Source organism: Phocoena sinus, chromosome 12 (genome assembly GCF_008692025.1).
Source record: "Phocoena sinus isolate mPhoSin1 chromosome 12, mPhoSin1.pri, whole genome shotgun sequence".
Lineage (NCBI taxonomy): Eukaryota > Metazoa > Chordata > Mammalia > Artiodactyla > Phocoenidae > Phocoena > Phocoena sinus.
In genome coordinates, this window is record NC_045774.1 from 55808149 (window position 1) to 55827466 (window position 19318).

Consider the following 19318-nt stretch of genomic DNA (forward strand, 5'->3'; position numbering starts at 1 on the left):
TTATAGTGTTAGTCTGTTGATATTATATTACAGCTAGATGTGTACTCCTTAATTTGTTACCTGTCTGTAAAATGCATCAGTGGACCTGAGAAATTCTAACTTTTCTTATAAATTTTGAATTTCAGGATTTTATTTTTTTCTCTTTCTTCCTCTTCTTTTCTCACACTATGTGGTAAAAAGAATGGCACTCTCATAAAATTTTGTTGTATTGCTATGCCTATGTATATAGCTTTGGCTGCAATTTTTAAGACTTAGATTAAAGTTTCTTCCAAGTATTTAGTAAAAAAACAAGGAAAAGAAAAGAAAAGAATAAAAAGAACAGAATTTCTTGCAGGTCTGATAGAACACAGGTATAAGATTCTTGAAAAATTTAGTTACTCTTGGAAATTTTCTTAGTTAATCTATGATTAAATATTAACCTTTATGTTGCCCATAATACTTTAGTGAGTACTTAAGTGTTTGCCAAAATAAAAGATATATCTATGTTAATTGATAATCAATGATATTTGATTTCAATGCTTTTAAAATAATCAGTGACAGAAATGATTCAGAACAACAGAAGGGCAAATTGATATTTCTGTACTTTTCTTTATTCTATAGGATAGACAATTTATAGTCATTCATTTTTACTCATGAGAATTTTTCTTTTTTTTTTTTTAAGTTTAATGGTCAATTATTTCTGTACTGTACCATCAGTCCAATCAGGGAAACAGGCAAGATTAGTTTTGTCCTTGGTAAAGTGGCTGAGGTATGTCCTATGAATTATTGTTTCCTAGTAAATATGTGCACAATAAGTAATATCTATTTATTGAAAAAAATAGAGATGCTGGCTTCTGGGGCATTTTTAGCTTTCATGTCCTTAAAAACTCAAACAATGATTTTTCACAGCAAAGGAAACCATAAACAAAACAAAAAGACAACCCTCAGAGTGGGAGAAAATATTTGCAAATGAAGCAAGCGACAAGGGATTAATCTCCACAATATACAAAGAGCTCATGCAGCTCAACAGCAAAAAAACAACCCAATCAAAAAATGGGCGGAAGATCTAAATAGACATTTCTCTGAAGAAGACATACAGATGGCCAAAAAGCACATGAAAAGATGCTTAACATCACTAATCATTAGAGAAATGCAAATCAAAAGTACAAAGAGATATCACCTCACACTGGTCAGAATGGGCATCATCAAAAAATCTACAAGCAATGGATGCTGGAGAGGTTGTGGAAAAAGGGAACCCTCTTGCACTATTGGTGGGAATGTAAATTGGTGCATCCACTATGGAGAACAGTATGGAGGTTCCTTAAAAAACTAAAAATAGAACTACCGTATGACCCAGCAATCCCACTCCTAGGCATATACCCGGAGAAAACCATAATTTGAAAAGATACAACCAAATGTATTGTAAATAGTGTTCATTGCAGCACTATTTAAAATAGCCAGGACATGGAAGCAACCTAAATGTCCATTGATGGATGAATGGATAAAGAAGATGTGGCACATATATACAATAGAATATTACTCAGACCAAAAAAAGGAATGAAATAATGTCATTTGCTGCAACATGGATGGACCTAGAGATTGTCATACTGAGTGAAGTAAGTCAGACAGAGAAAGACAAATATCATATGATATTGCTTATATGTGGATTCTAAAAAAAAGGTACAAATAAACTTATTTACAAAACAGAAGTAGAGCCACATATATAGAAAACAAACTTACGGTTACCAGGGGATACGTAGGGGAAGAATAAATTGGGAGATTGGGATTGACATATACACACTACTATATATAAAATAGATAACTGAAGGGACCTAATGTATAGCACAGGGAACTCTACTCAATACTCTGTAATGGCCTATATGGGAAAAGAATCTAAAAAAAGTGGATTTATATATATATATATATATATATATAAGTGATTCACTTTGCTGTACAGCAGAAACTAACACAACATTGTAAATCAACTATACTCCAATAAAAATTTTAAAACTGAAAATATAAAAACAAACAAACAAACAAAAACCCCTCAAACAATGAATGTGTGGATTCTACAATCACCAACCCTGCTCCAAGGGAAAAAATATCTCATAGCTCTAAGGTTGAGCCCAGGCACTCTGTATGGTTGACAAAGGTAGTTTGACAAATAAACATAAAAGAGGAATCATAAAATGTCTGGAGCTTTAGTCCCATTTCTCTCAGGCTAGTTGTGTGATCTTGACAAGGCTCTCAACCTCTCTAGTTTATTTTATTTGTAAAAGAAGAGGGTTTGCTAATCAATCCTAAAGTCCTAGTAAGCTTTAAGTTTTCTATGAATATCTAATGATAGCATCCCAAGGATATTAGGGAAATGGAAGAGAAGAACACAGATTTTTGAGGAGAAAATGTTACTGAATAAGAGCTTATAAAGTGCCGGCTATTCTTTTAAATGCTTTATGTTAATTAAAAATTGAAAAAAAAAAAGGATGCTATTTTTTCCACTTGTACAAATAAAACGACTAAAGAGGAGAGAAGTTAGGTAATGTGCCTAAAAAGATCCAACTTCTAAAGGTGAGAGCCAGGACTTTAACCCAGGTATTTGAATCAAGAGCTATACTTTACTCTCCAAAGCCCTGCACATGTCAAATGTTCAACACAGATTTCTTATTTTTATTGTTGCGTTTATAGCCATACTTATTGGCTTTGCAAGACTTCAGCCAGGGGTTCAGAGTTCTACTTAGTACTTCAAGAAGTATGGACTCTGAAGTTTGTTCAAGAGTTTTTAACTGGGTCTGTTCTGATCAAACCTGTATATTATATGAGTATATATAATAATCCACATAAAACAACCTGCCTTAGTACAAATTTGAGTGTGTTAAAATTAAGATTCTTAGGTGCCAACCTAGACATGCTGAATCATTATATGAGGAGTTGAGAAATGAGTAATTTAACTGTCACTCTAGATGACTGTTAAAACATTCTAAAGTTTGAGTATCACTGCTGTAGATGAAGTGAAGAATTCCTTAGTTTTCATTGTTCATTTTAGAAAATCCAACAATAATTTCAAATACCAAGATCCCAAGACATAAAGAAAAAAAATGCAGTCATCCAGCCAAGCAGGCACTCAGATAGCTATTCAACCATTCATTCATTCATTCAAGAAATTGACATTGACCTTTTACCATGTGCTTTGACTTTTTACATGTTACACTAGAAGCTGAAGATAGAGGTTCAGCCTCTGTGAAGATTACTCTAATTTGACAAAAACCAAGAAAACAAACCAAATCATTTTGAAAATATTTTGGTGAAGAAATGTAAAGAGATTATAGTCCTTCCTTATTAAGTGCCCATTCCTCTAATATTTCAGTGCTTTTTGTGCCAGGTTCTGGGGAATTTAGAGGAGTCTACCTTGAGGCTATGTTTTCCAAAGTACTTGAACTATACCTACTACTATCATCTTGCTACTGAGGTCTACATTTGTATAATTACTGCATTATTATAATAATAAAAAGTATTAAAATAGTTAATGTGTTTCATGATGCATACCTTTCCTTGACTTGATATGGTTGTTTTGATAATAATTTTCTATTACCTTATTACATTTAAGGTCAATGTTAGTCTAAACAGAGATGAGAGTCATAACAATGAAGGTGGCTAATGTCAGTGGTAGTACTTAGAGCAACCATTTTGAGTGTGGCAATTTCAGTTGTAATAGTTTAACCTCCACTTCGGTGTAAGTGGTAAAAACAAAGGAAAACAGAGAACCAAAATGGTACTATATGAGCAAATTGAAAATAAAAAAGAACTGTAAACAAGTGTTCAAAATGAATACTTAGAAAAATAAACATCAAACTCTATTTTAACAATCACACCTCACTGCATCCATGGCAATACACTCCTCTAGGTTATCCAGCAGCTTGAAGTTCAGCATTAAACACAGAATAGAACAAGTGCAAAAGAATGCTCTGTAAATCTATTAGGAGTCAAACCTAGGCGCTGCTGTGTGGGCAACAAAGAATAGTGTCTTCAAAAATAAATTGGGGCAATGTAGCATTGCTCCTTTTATTTATAGATGAAACTCTTCTCAACTATGTTCTCTGAGCTCTTTGCCTTATCCTGAACTTGTTTCACTTTCTTTTCCCTGGTGAAGTTCTGTACAATTTGGCTTTTTGAGAGTTTTCCTTTCTCTTTCCACTGAGCTGCTGAATTTAATGTAGCACTCACTGAGTTGCAGAGTGATGAGGTCTCACATCAGGGAGCGTAGCATATCTCTGGGTAGCTGGGATGGCAAACCTTAGCATAAAATGGTAGGTCATACTTTCCATCCTGATATGTAAATATTGTCACCATCAATCCTAACTTAACATCGCCTTACATTCTTCCGGGAATCTTGGTTTTCGTTTTGTGTTTTTATTTTTCATCTACCTTCATCATTTTAAAACATCTTATTACGGCATGTCTTAATAAGTAGTGGTCTTGGTCATTTTATGTTGGTTACATTTTATGTTAAGGTAGATTTTTTTCCTTATTATGTCTTAAATAACAGTAAATATTTTGAGAAACAAAAAGGTGTGTTCATCAGGCAGTATCTATTTAGCAGGGTGGTAAAAATTTAGGATTATTTGGCATCTCCAATTAATCAATCCCCAGTAGTAACTTCAGTCTTTTTTCACAGACTCGGAGCTTTGGGCAATTTATCAAGTGGAGCTCTCATGGTCCCAATTCTATTCCTCACTATTTTTTCTCAACTTATCAGTCAGGCTTGATAGTTCCTCCAGGTGCTCTTGTAAGTCCAACAGATCGCCATCATCACTGTCATTTATTGACTGCCAGATAATTACTTTGCAGAGCATGGTGTAAACTGCTTCTCTGGAAAATCCAGCGACATTCCAGTATGTGCTACTAAGCTACAGCTCTCTCTCCCCCCCTGACTCCCCCGCCTCTCTTTATCTCTCTTTCTTTTTCTCTCTCTCTGACAGACCCAGTATTCTTTTATTTTTTTCATGGGTCATGTAACGAAGACGTGGGACAAAGTTTCTTTTTTTGATTGAAAGCTGTGTCGAAGGACATAAAAATTTGAAACTTAAGAAACTAAAACTTTTGCTAGTTTTATAAAGTTGACCAAGAGTACTACACTGTCTTCCTTTAAAGTAGTAAAATGTGGGCAAAGTAACAGGGAGACTATTCAAATCTCTGTAATTTTTCTGATTTGGGCGTGAACTTACTAGACTTATTTTTCATATTGTGACTTTGTATGTGTTCTAAGTCAATGACACCTGTTCCCTCTAGGGACCACACAAAACAACAAGTTGTTTTGTTGCTTGGCAAGATTTACGTCCTTCTGTTAGTTAACAATGTCAAGCAGACTTTGATTTCAAAAGCTAGATTGGTTCTGTGTTTCTGAAGTTGACTTGGAAAAATGTTTTGTTTATACTTGATTGTTATAATTATTACCATAGTAGCAATACAGATCTACCTATGCTATCCTTAATTCCTCTCTTATTTGGAGTCCTTAAGTAAAAAATGAATAAAATTAAACCCCCAAAAGCTCCAGAAACTTTTGCAGAAAAACAACAGCAAGTCAGTGGACTTCACAAAGAAATCTTACCTAAGCAGATGTGAATATTGCAAAGGAATGTTAAATAATTTTGTGTGTGACATGACAAATTAACAGATAGACTAGGTCAATTTGGATTGAACACTGAATATATCTAAAACTTTCAAATCAAATTAGACCTTGACACCTTATTGAGGAAAATAAGTTACCTTGGAATGTTTAAAATCCATAGCTAGATTGTTAAGAGTCGGGCAATCTATAATTGTCATGTGTTGACCATGTTTTCATGTAACTTCAAGTTTTATGAGTACAAAAGTTATCATTTAGTTTCTATTTCAAATTTCAGTGTGGTTCTAAAATATCTGGTAATTTCGCAAAGAGAATATAATACATTTTATATAGTAATAGATAATTTATTTAATCCTACTCATTTTTATAAATCTATCATTTCACCCACACTTGAATTCTATAATTCAATATTGTTCTGGTTTTTACCTACAATCTTAATGTTTCCTCTTTATTTCCCTCACTTACTCCTCCTCCAGTTTCTGTTCTCATCCTTGACTTAAACACTTATGCAAATTTGGTCAAGGGTAGCAGATGTGGTTGGGACTCCATATCTCCTTGGTACCTGGGGTATCCACACATACCTGTAGCTTTATTCTGCAAACACCTGCAACACTCTGCCTGAGGACCATCTCCTGACACAGGGATATTTTCCAGCAGCAGCATGAGACATGTCAAGAGTTGCCAGACAATTAATGTTCTTGGAAGCAGCCCTCAATCAATGACAGGCAGGTGTGGTGGATACACAGCCCAGCTTCCTTATCCCTTGGGAAGATAGGGGCAGGGGGTAACAAATCTGAGGCACCTTATAGTCTACATAGTCTATCCCAGTTGGACACATAGGTGATATGTTCATTAACCCATTCTATATAGACTTCTTTCCCTTTCCTCTTCTGTCTCACTTCTTCACTTCCCTCCCCGGGCTTCATGGAATTACTTCCCAAATAAACTATTTGCACTCAAATATATTTATTCAGCTTCTGCTTCTCGGGTTACCCAACCTAAAATAGTCAAGTTATTTAACTTCTTCAAGGTTCAGTTTACTTTCCATAAAAAAAGTGGATGAAATATTGAACTACAGGATTTTTGTGAGCACAATGAAATAAATTATGTGAAGCATTTTATATGATAAATATGTTGAGTTGAAGAAATTCTTTCTTTTTTCCCCAACATAAATAATACCTGTTTATTGTAAATTATCTACGTATCAATTCTGCATTACTCTTGTTAAGATATTATTTTCATTGTTTCTCCCTTGCTGAAATGTTCTCAGAAAGCATAGGCTGGTAGTTGATGGGCCAAATATGGCCTACAGACATGGTCAATTTGGTTCTCACAGTAAGTATCAGCCCAGCATTATAAGATGCTAATTGCTGCCAACATTTAAGATAAAGAAAAATTATGTTTGAAAGCCCATATTCTTGGTTTTTCTTGAAAGAAAACAATGACAGAAGATTGAGGAGATTAAACATGGATTCCTACTTGGAAAGAGGCATCTGGTGTTAATAGAGAACTACCCACTTTGGATGGAGTATGTGCTCTGCTATTATCTCCTTCACAGGAGATTGCTGTCAATTGCTATTCATAGTAACATGAGCATTGTTGTTCCCTTCAGACAAGTTAGGAATAAAGTGAAATGTTTCCTGTAATTATGTCTATATCCAAAAAGGGAAAAGGAAGAAAAGCAGATTGCCAATGTTATTGTTTAAACAAATGTGTCACATTTGTTAATTTATGGAAATGAAGGTGAAGTCTATGTATCTAATTTGAAAACTACATCCCACCTCCTTCCCTTATGCCTGCAGGTTTATAAACCAAAGTCTGAAAGGGGAAATTCCAGAATCTGCAGTCTTGTATTAAGGGACTGAACATTTTGAAATTTGTAGGTCTTCTTAATCTCCTACTCCTAAACAGCCTTTCTACAATTAGAAAAGTCAACTTGCACATTTCTTTTTTCTAAGGATCTTTCTCAGAAGTGATGGAAGAGGTTATTTACATATATTCACCTAGGTCACATTCTTTTTTTTCAAAATTATGGTTAACCAATCCATAATTGGTTACTGGAACACTGAGCCTTATGGTGCTTTCTCTTTTACGTACTTGTGTTCACTGTATTAGTTAACATTAGTTAAGAGTTTAAAACGCTATAAAAATGAGAACCCCAAAGCACAGTGGCTTAACGATGCTAAAAATCTCTTTCTTGCACTTGTCTCAAGGTAAGTAGTCTGGACAGGCTGGACATCTCTACTCTACAGAGTCACTCAATGAAGCAGGTTCCTTCCACCTTGGACCTTTACAATTTTCTAGGGTTTTGGTCCTCATCTTCATGGTCATACCAGAGTTTACAGCACCTTAGTTACAGAAAGAGAAAAGAATATGGAGGAGCCCATACCTAGCAATAGGCTAAAATTGATAATGACATACTTCACTTCTGTTTACTCATTGACAAGTTAGTAATATGGCTGCACTTACCCTGAAAGAAAGGCTTAAAGAGTACTTTCAACATAGGTGTCTGTATGGCCACCTGTAGTTCTATACTGGTGAGAAAAAGTACAATGATTTTGAAAGAAACGTAGTGCTCTCTACCACTGACACACTATTTCTTATACCAAGCATGTTCTTCCTGTTCTTCTCTTTCTCTAACCCCAACCTATTTTTCATGATCCAATTTGAACAATATCTTAAATCTTCCCCAGTGAGACTTGCTTGTATTTTTTTAACCTCAGATTGTGAGTATTGGCTCCATTATCTGATGAACAAATGTGTTGAGAACTTACAATGTGCTCAAATATGCTGTATTCCTGAAAACAATAAATAAGCCAGAGATACAGCTCTTAATATCAGGAGATCACATTTTGATCTACATATTTTAAGTTGATATGATTTAAAATTATCTATTCATGGGCCCATGACTTATTTCAACAAATAAAGTGCTTTGTTTTTAAAGAACATACCACCTACTGTATGTATTTTACCCTCATCTTGCACAAGGTATTACAGTATACCTAAATATTTTTTGATTTACACATGAATTAGAATAACTTTTCCCTCAATTCTACTGTATACCTTAAACTGCCTTTAAATTACACAGTAAAATTTTAGATAAAATATTTGAAAGTACACTTGGATTTTAAAAGTTTTGATATATGAGTTGTTAAATTGTATGTCAAAGGCATGTTTTATTTGGTGGTAGTTTAATCTGGGAATCATATTATGAAATATTTCACACGGTTACTCTGAGACTGATGATTTTGTGATTTTTTAATACATTAACTTGATTTTCTTCTTATTTTTGTGTTTTTAAAAGGAACATTTGCTTTCATTGCAGCAATATTCACTTACTTTTAAACACTTAACAAAATGCTGTCAAAAACAGTTATCAAAATTTTAGACATTTATATCTAGTAAAATAGTTGGTAAGTGTTTCCTAAAGCTGTAGCAAAGTTTTCAGGTATGTCATACTGTTCCTTAAATTTTCAAGGATATAAAGAATGTCCCTGTATAATAAACACAAACAAATTTATTTTTATAATTTGAGAAAATTGATTATAATAAACTATGATTTAACAAAAAAAATAAGTAAAAAATAAATGTGAAATATTTGTGTTAGGAATTCTGGGTAGCTGTAGATAATGTTGGTATTATATAAACACCTTCCAAAATTTCCTCCTCAAGTGATTAAAAAAAAATAACCTCACATTAATGGAAATTCTATGTAAAATCACACCATAAATACTTTTTAAAGACAGAGAATGCTGAAGCCAAAATAGTTGTGTGTTAAAAGGGATATAATTGGGCAAAGTTAAACAAAAAAGACTCATGTAAATTGCAACAATATCACAAAATCAACAAAAAGAAACTAAAGGCATTAGCAAACTATTTTAGAAAATCATGAAACAAAGTTGTATACTTACCAACTGAAGAAATTGATCCTACCAGACATATCATTTTATCCAAAATATTCTAACAGCTCATACAACTCAACATCAAAAAACAAACAACCTGATTGAAAAATGGGCAGGGGCTTCCCTGGTGGCGCAGTGCGACCATGGGAGTCCGCCTGCGATTCAGGGGACACGGGTTCGTGCCCCAGTCCGGGAGGATCCCACATGCTGCGGAGCGGCTGGGCCCGTGAGCCATGGCCGCTGAGCCTGCGTGTCCGGAGCCTGTGCTTCACAAGGGGAGAGGCCACAGCAGTGAGAGGCCCGCATACCGCAAAAAAAAAAAAAGAAAAATGGGCAGAAGATCTAAATAGACATTGCTCCAAAGAGGACATGCAGATGGCCAACAGGTGCATGAAAAGATACACAACATCACTAAAAATCAGGGAAATGTAAATCAAAATCACAATGAGATATCACCTCACATCTGTTAGAATGGCTGTCATCAAAAAGAACACATATAACAAATGTTGGTGAGGATGTGGAGAAAATGGAACCCTCATACACTGTGGGAATGTAAATTGATGCAGCAACTGTGGAAAACAGTATGGAGATTTCTAAAAGCAAACTGAAAATATAACTACCATATGACCCAGCAATTCTACTCCTGGATATATATCTAGAAACAAAAAAACACTAATGTGAACAGATACATGCATCCCAATGCTCATAGCAGCATTATTTACAGTTGCCAAGACACGGAAACAATCTAGTTGTCCATCAATAGATGAATGAATAAAGACAACGTGGCACATATACAAAATGGGATACTAGTCAGCCATAAAAAAGAGGAAATTTTGCCATTTGCAACAACATGGATGGACTTGGAGGTTATTATACTAAGTGAAATAAGTCAGGAGGAAAAAGACAAATATTGTATGACATCACTTATATGAGAATCTAAAAACAGAACAAACTAGTGAATATAACAAAAAAGAAACAGACACGGATGTAGAGAATAATCTAGTGGTTGCCAGTGTAGAGAAGAAAGGGGGGAGGGGAAATATATGGGTAGGGGATTAAGAGGTACAAACTATTAGGTATAAAATAAGCTATAGGATACATTGTACAACACAGGGAATATAGTCAATATTTTATACTAATTATAAATGGTGTATAACCTTTAAAAATTGTGAATCACTATATTGTACACCTGTAACATATAATATTGTACAGCAATTATGCTTCAATTAAAAATATTGGTGCAAAAAAAAGAAATTGATCCTATAAATTTTATAAAAATATAAAAGATCCATGAAACAAAAGAAAACTTAATGCTCCAAAAAATTTATATATATAGTCAAAAAAAGCATTTGGGATATGAAAAACTGCCTAATCAGAAATTAAAATGAAAAGTAGAAGTGGACAAAAAAAGAAAGAGATGGAAGAAAAGACAAAGTTATCTCATAAATGAATATTCTATTACAGGTAAACCAATGGAGAGTAAATTTAAATAAAAATTAAATAAAGCATATTATAAAAAGGCAGAAAAAAACGAGAAAAAATGACATCAAGAAGTAAAAATGATTAGAGGTAAATTAATGAACATGGAGGATAGTGAAAGAAGGAACATGACTTGTATTATTGGAGCTGCTGAAAGGTCTCACTGGTTGACTGAAAAAATTATTCCAGAATAATGGACTATGTGACATATTTTAGTAAACCTATTAAATATCAAATATAAAGATTTAATCCTCAGGGTCTCCAGACAAAAGATCAAATAACTGATAAAGGTAAAATAATAAGCCTAAGCCTCAGTCTTTTTATAACGTATAAATACAAAGTAAACAACAATATGACGTATAAAGCAAAACAACAATGTAGCAGCATTTTTAAACAATCAATAGAAGAAAGTATGTACAGAGAATTTTATATGTGTAAATGGACTCAACAGTGAAGGAAAGAACATTGCTACTGATACTATAGTCTTTGTAGGTTGTATGCTTCTAAAGATTTATCCATGCCAACAAATTGGACAAACTAGAAGAAATTGGTAAGTTTTTAGAAATATACAACCTACCAAGACTGAAATCATGAAGAAAATCTGAACAGACCAATAATAAGTAAGGAGAATGAATAAGTAATGAAAAAAATACTCCCAACACAGAAAAGCTCAGTACTGGATGGCTTCACAGCTGAATTCTACCAAACAAAACCTTTTTTTTTTTCAGTCAAAAAAATACTCATGGGAGTATGTTATTTAGATTTTGCTCTTTAAGAAACCACCTGAAAGCAACACTTGTTTGCCTCACAGTTCTATGGTTCAGCAATTTAAATCAGGTTCAGCTGGAGGTTCTTATATATAGTTTGGCTGGGCACAGTTTTGTGTTTGTAGTCACTTTCTGATAAACAGGTAGCTGCTGCCCTGGTTGGTAGTGAATTCCTGAAACTGGACAGTTTGTGTCTTTTCCACATGGTTTCTAATTTTCCAGCATGTTAGGCTTGATCACATGGTAGCAGTAGAGTTTAAAGAGAGGGTATAAAATCATACAAAGTCTCTTTGATCCCTAACTCAGAGCTGGCACATTGTCAGTGATGCCACATCACGTCTGCAAAAGCAAATCATAAGACCAACCCAACTTCTGGGTGTGGAGGTGTAGCATCCACCTCTTGATGGAAGGATCTATGAAGTCACATTGAAAATGGCATGAACATAGGAAGAAGAAGAATTTATGGCTACCTTTTCATTCTATCATATAGTGCACTAAATCAAATATTGTTAGAACATAGTCAATATTTTTAGTATTATTTCTACAAATCCATTCATTTATTCAAAATATATTTAATGAGTATGACATTCTAAACACTATTCTTGCCATAAAGCAATTGTAAACAAGCCACCAACATTTATCTGCAAAGCTATAAACAATAAAGAAAAATTCAGACGTCTGTCTAAAGAAAATTTTGAATATTCACGGTACGCAGCTTCTGATGCTTTCTCAGAGATCCCTGCCTCCTCTTATTCATCCCCTTGTATAATCCTCTCCCTGTCAGTGTGAGTTGGTCCTAGTGACGTGCTTCAAAGGAACAGAATATGACAAAAGGGATGAAATATCACCTTTGAGGTTAGGTTACAAAAAGACTGACTTCTGCTTGCTCATGATCTCTTGCTTTCTCACTTGCCCACTCAAATGGAAGCCAACTGCCATGTAGTGAGACGCCCTCTGGAGAGAGCCACATGGCATGGAACAAGTCCTGGCTTCCGGTCAACAGCCAGTGAGAAATAGAGGCCCTCAATCCAACAACCTGGGGAGAACTGAATCTTGCTAACAACCTCACAAAAGAGCTTGAAAGTGGGTTCTCTCTGAGTTATTCTTGAAAATAAGACTGCAGCCCTAGCTATCAACTTGATTTCAACCTTGTATAATACCCTGAGTCAGTGGCCGCAACTGAGCTGTGTCCAAATCCCTGACCCATGGAAACTGATAGCTTTTTTTGTCTTATAGATGAGGCAATTTAATACACAAAATTGGATAAATTAATACATCTATAAGTTATGAGACATCGTAAAAAAAGTAAGATGAAAGACACCATAGACACATTTTTTAAAAACAGTTGATCACCAGAATTAAATGTTTGCAATACATGTAACAAAAAAAGTGTTAGCATGTATAATAACTAGTTTTTGAATACTGATGGTTAATTCTTAAGGGATAATTAACAAAAGATGAACATATTGACAAAGAAAAATATAAGAAGAGATTCACACTAAGAATAATCCATAAAAAGATAAAACTTAAAGTGCTAGAGAACTGGAAGCTCACACCATTCATTGCTCAGGAGACTATAAATAGTTACATCCTTTAGGAAGGCAATTTAGATGTAGGTATCTGAATGTAAAATCTGTATCATCTCTGATTTGTAATGCTTATTCTAAAACTATAAACTACAAAATATTGAGAAAGTATATATATATATATATATATATATATATATATAAATGTATGCTCAGTGCAGAATTACTTACATAAGAAAAATATAGGCAGCAGCTTAACTGTCCATCAATTGAGAAATGGTTTTAAATGAGTAAGGGCATATTTATATAGTGGAATATTGTGTCACTATGAAATAATGAGTTATAATGTGTATAGGTTATGTGAAAACAGTCAGTTCCACATCTGTAATTCAAGGTAGTAAGTGATGATGGGTCATAAGAGGTACAAAACTGCTACAGAGTAAAAGCCTTCATTGTTGATTGGAATACATTTTTTTCTTGGTCATTTAGATAACATTGCATCTATAAAAATTTTCCCCTGCCTTGTGAAATTCTTCATTATCTCCCTGGAGCAATACGATAGAAATTTTAGGACGAACGGTATTTCGTAAAACAATATTCTTATGTCTTAATATGTATTTCTAAATATATTTTAAATACCTTATTGAAAGCAACTCACATAACATAGGAACACTTTTTAAATAACCTTCTGATGAGATACATTTCCCGTTATTTTAAAGGCAGTGACATTGAAAACCCTTGTAGAAAACAGACAAAGGATTTTTCATTTTGACAAAAGGAATTCTCTTCATTTATAATGGAAGAGAATCACCATTTTCTCAAAAGAATTAGAAAGATTTCCCACAAAACTTGTGAACTGTCTAGTTTCATTTACTTCTTAGTTGAATAACATAGAAAATGGGAAATTAATGTCTTATCTATGAATGTTAACAAAATCGGTTACTAAATAGTTACTGCAATCACCTAATATTGATTTTATCCATATGGAAATAATAAAATGGAGCTTTAAAGTAATTATATGTGTAATTCATTCTCATCTTACTTCAGTTCAAATGAGTGATTGGAATTAGTCTTACAACAGGTAATACAAAAATAATTTCTGTCAATGAAACAGATTTTGTGATTTTTTTCTTCAGCAACAGACTCACTACTTTAATTACACTTTGCTAACACAAGTCAAATTAATTTTAATAAATTAATTTTCTAGTGCAAATTAAATTAATTTAAAAATTAATTTTAATACTCCAAATACTTGTCAACTGACAGGAGAAAACTGAAGGTCAAAAGTTCATACGGTGTGGCCTTAAGCTGGAATCATTTTTAGTTTTCTCACATAATACTGAAAGTGTATGAATCATGTGGAGGAAAAGAGAGTCACCTTCACCATGTAATTATCTTATAAGGTGCACCTTCTTAAAACAATATGCAAATATGCTTTTTCCCGGTCAAGTAACTTACTGGAGAGAATGACTGGCAGATTTAGGGAAGAATGAGAAGGCCATTGTGGCTGTACCAGGTGGCTGAGTGTAGGAAATGGGAGAGATGCATTCGGAGAGGTTAACAGGGGATCCAGATCATAAATCACTTTAAGGATCTCAGACTTTTCCTTTGAGTAAGATGGGAAGACACTGGAAAGTTTTACACAATCTGGCTTATAATGGGACCTCTCTGGAGATTTTTCTGTGAAAAACTTTGGAGCAAGAGTAGAAGCAGGAAGACCATTTAAGAAGTGTGAGATCATAGGAAAATATATATATATATATAATTATGTATATATATGTATAGGTATATATATTATATATGTATATATGCATATACATATATATTTTGCACTCAGTTTCCAGCACAAAGCTTCTAAAACCCTTGTAATTTTCTAAGTTATAGGAGCACTAGGAGAATCTTTTGTTCTAATGAGGTGCCTCTGGATGGCTCCTGGATGAGGGTCGGTCACCAGAAAGAGCAGGCTATAATCAGAGGGGAGAGGGGCTGGAAATAGAATTAATAATTGGTCATGCCTACATGAGAAGCTTCTATAAAATCCCAGAACTATGGTTTCTGAGAACTTCCAGGTTGGCGAACATATCCATAACAGGAGGCTGATGCACTTCAACTCCACAGGGATAGAAGCTCTTGCACTGGGACACTCCCAGACACTGCCATATGTATCTCTTCATCTGGTTGCTCATCTGTGTCCTTTGTCAAATCCTCTAATAAACTGGTAAACTTCAGTGTTTCACTGAGTTCTGAGCTGCCCTAACAAATTAATCTAACCTGAGGAGGGAGGGGGTCTTAAGAACCTCACAACTATAGCCAGCTGATCAGAAGCACAGGTGATAACCTGGGCTTGTGACTGGGGTATAAAGTAGGGGTTGGGGGGCAGTCTGTGAGACTGTCCTTAGCTGTGAGACCTGATACTATCTCTGGGTAGATAGTATCAGAATTGAGTTAAATTGTAGACACCCAGCTGATGTCAGAGACTTGCTTGCTATTGTGAGGGAAAATCCACCCACATTTGGTGACCAGAAGCATCAGAAGTGAAGTGTTCTGTGTGAGAATAAAGATTACAGGATACAGAAACACAGTAGGGAGGAACTGGGTTTTTCTCCTATACAGAAGAAGTAAAACTGAGTTTTTCCATTAAAGAGGTTAGTATAGTAATTCAGGCACAAACATAAATGGTGGGTTAGGTGTAGGTGGTAACAGATTGAAGTTGGAGAGAGAGTAGCGTTCTGTATAGATTTTCTAAGTATGTTATCCAGATTGCTGACAGATTGAGTATGGCATTGTTCTTGTTATTGGACTCCCACTTGCTTGGTGTACTTGAAAGCAGAAAATATTAGGAACCACAGGTGGTAAGGACATTAACAGACAGACAGTGAAAGCAGCAGTAAAGTGAGTCTTAACAATGAGTAATAGGGATGCACATAAAATTCTGCTGGTATACAGTGCAAGAACCTAGTCAGCTTTTCAAGATGAACTTAAAGGAATGAAATTCATTGTTATTACACCCACTCAACAAAGAGTGGAATATTTACCAATATGATAAATTTAGGGATTAGTCAATGAAGTAAGGAAAAAGCTACTAAAATGGGAGTATGCTGGGAATGTATTACAAAGTCAAGAGCTCCATGAATTTGTAAGAGAATGACAAAAACAGGAAAGAGGCAAAGATCCCGGGAAAATGACATTAATAATCTACAGCTCTTTGATACTGAACAGGTTGGATCCCTGAAATAAAGGCTGAGGACAGATGGGGTAGGTAAGGACAAGTAGCTGTTTTATGATTGTATGAGGAAAGCATAGACAGAGATTCAGGTACTACAGAAGTTTTCCAACATACATGTAGATAAAAGTAGATATTAAACCTCTGAAAAATTAAAGGGAATATAGAAAGAGTTGCTCTTACATTACTTACAAACAAACAAACTTGAAGTTATATATGGAAAGTAGCAGAATCACTTGTTTATTCACTTCTAAATTGAAAAAAAAATATTGTTGGAAAATCTATACATTTAGAAACTCTGGACCTGAATTCAAAAAAACAGGCCTCATTAAACAGGCCTATTTTCACTTTTTCTTTTTCTTTTTTTTTTTTGTGGTATGCGGGCCTCTCACTGTTGTGGCCTCTCCCGTTGCGGAGCACAGGCTCCGGACGCGCAGGCTCAGCGGCTGGGCCCGCGGCATGTGGGATCTTCCCAGACCGGGGCACGGGCGGACTCTAAACCACTGCGCCACCAGGGAAGCCCGATGTTGCTTTCTTTATATACCATTTTATACATATTTATGGTGGGTTTATTATTGTAAAATGGGAGGTGAGACAGTGGTAGAGTGAATGAAATTAGATGGTTCGTATTACAGATATGAGAATTCTCTCAGGATTTCAGGGAAAAGGGCTGAATGATGTACTATAGGTATAATGGAACTACAAAGACCCCAGGATATAAAATGTGCGGACCATAGTGGCAAAATCTGTGTCCTTGTCATATGCTAGGGTTCTGGCAAGTATTTAGGTGTTAGGATTGCTCAAAACATATAATGCTACCTGCTTATAAAAACATATAATGCTAACCCAAACATTGCAGACTGTTTCATCTTCTAAAACTGAGTAAGCTTCTTAAAGGATACATAAGAACTAGTAACATATCCAGATGTAGAAGAAACTAGGCAGACGTTTTTCTGTAGAAGAAACTAGGCAGACTTTTTTCTAAGGTACCATGCCAGTTATATTCCAAAGAAACATATTGGTATAAAATATGGCATTATTAAAATAATTGATTTAGTGATTAAAAATGCTTTAGAATATAGTACGTTTTAAAGTTGTAAAAGCAAAGCTATTTTCCTGAAGATATTTCAATAATAAAAATTTCATGTAGATAACATAAAAGTAGAAAACCTAAACATCACTAAGCAAAACTGGTGTTTGATTAAAAACTGGCCATTACTTAAGAGTAACAATTTTTCCTTTACTATCAATATCCAAGACTAGCATAAACACACTTCCTTCTACCTTTATGATCCATCGTTAGGTTAAATAAAGTATATGGCCTCTTAATCAGAACGGCAGGTTCTCACAAAGAGTACAGTAACAGGGTTTTTATTTGTTTTCCCAAAAAACAAAAATGAGAAAAATTCTATAAATAATAATTTATAGCTGTGGAAAATGTTATACATATTTGGTAAATTGTTATAAACAGTGGAAAACTGTTATAAACAATAGTTTTATGTGTAATGCAAATTGTATTCATCAATTAATGAAGTATCAAATTTGGTTTTGTTAACAGTTATGGACGAGGATTAGTGCTGGGTAAGTTATCAAATCGAGATTAAGAAATTGCTCTTGTAGTTGGATTAACTGGTTTTCGATTGACATAAATGTCAGGGAAATGATTATGAATGCCTATTACTGGCAAGGTATTACTAGATATCTAAATATTTATCACATATTGTAAAATATGTGATATGTTTAAAGAACTGACTAAGGATGAAAAATCATTAGAGAATCAGTTTGATAATTTGTTCAGGACAATGAAACTTGTTGAGGTTTACTAATTTATTCTTCTTTTGTAAATTGAGAAATTGAATAAAATCCATTGGCTCAAAGAAAGATGGACCAGTAGGAAAAAGGGAGATTGTCTGTTTTATAGACATAATTCTACTGAAGGGTCTCTGCTCTATGACTCTGCTGAAAGAGAAGAGTTGAGGAATAAGCCTGTGTAAGTGCAATAAAGAATGATGTCTGCTGATGCTTCACTGGCTAAGATCAAACTGTGACAATCCACTGAAGTCATGTTATGAAAGAAGTGATCAGTAATCATTATCTGTAAAGGAAGTAAATTTGATAATTTCTTTTACCTTGTATCAGTAGAAGAAAGGGGGAAAAGTCTCAGGCCTATCATAGGCAATTCATTTAAATTTTCTTTTTAATTATGAAAGCAACATATTCTAGAATTATTATACATAAAAAACAAAAATAATAGAAAACTCATTTTCCAGGTGGCAGACAATGTTGGAATATATCTTTCAGTTATGTTTGGGTGATTGGGTTTCTTGAGTCTGTCTGTCCGTCTGCCTATGTATGTATGTATGTATGTATGTATCTACCTATCATCTATCTATATCTAGCTAGCTAGCTATTAATCATCTGTCATCTTCATATATCCACCCTACCTAGTTATATTTAACTGATTAGCCTGACAAATAATTTTTACACAGAATTATAAATCATCAATAACTATGGCATTGATTGGATGGTAGCCATCACATGGATTTTTCTCACAATATTACAAAATGGGACAGTTTCATATTTTTGTTATGTATTAAAAGTAACAACAATCCCTTATATAATTCTTACTATACACAATACTTCGTTTTAATTATTTTGCTTAAGTAAGTTATTTTGTTCCTAACAAACAACAATGAATGAGGCATTAATATCATCCCCATTTCACATCTGCAAAAATTGTGACATAGAGGCCAAATGATTAACCTTCTAGTAAATTGTGGTAGATAGAATAATGGTTCCCCCAAAATGCTCACATCCTA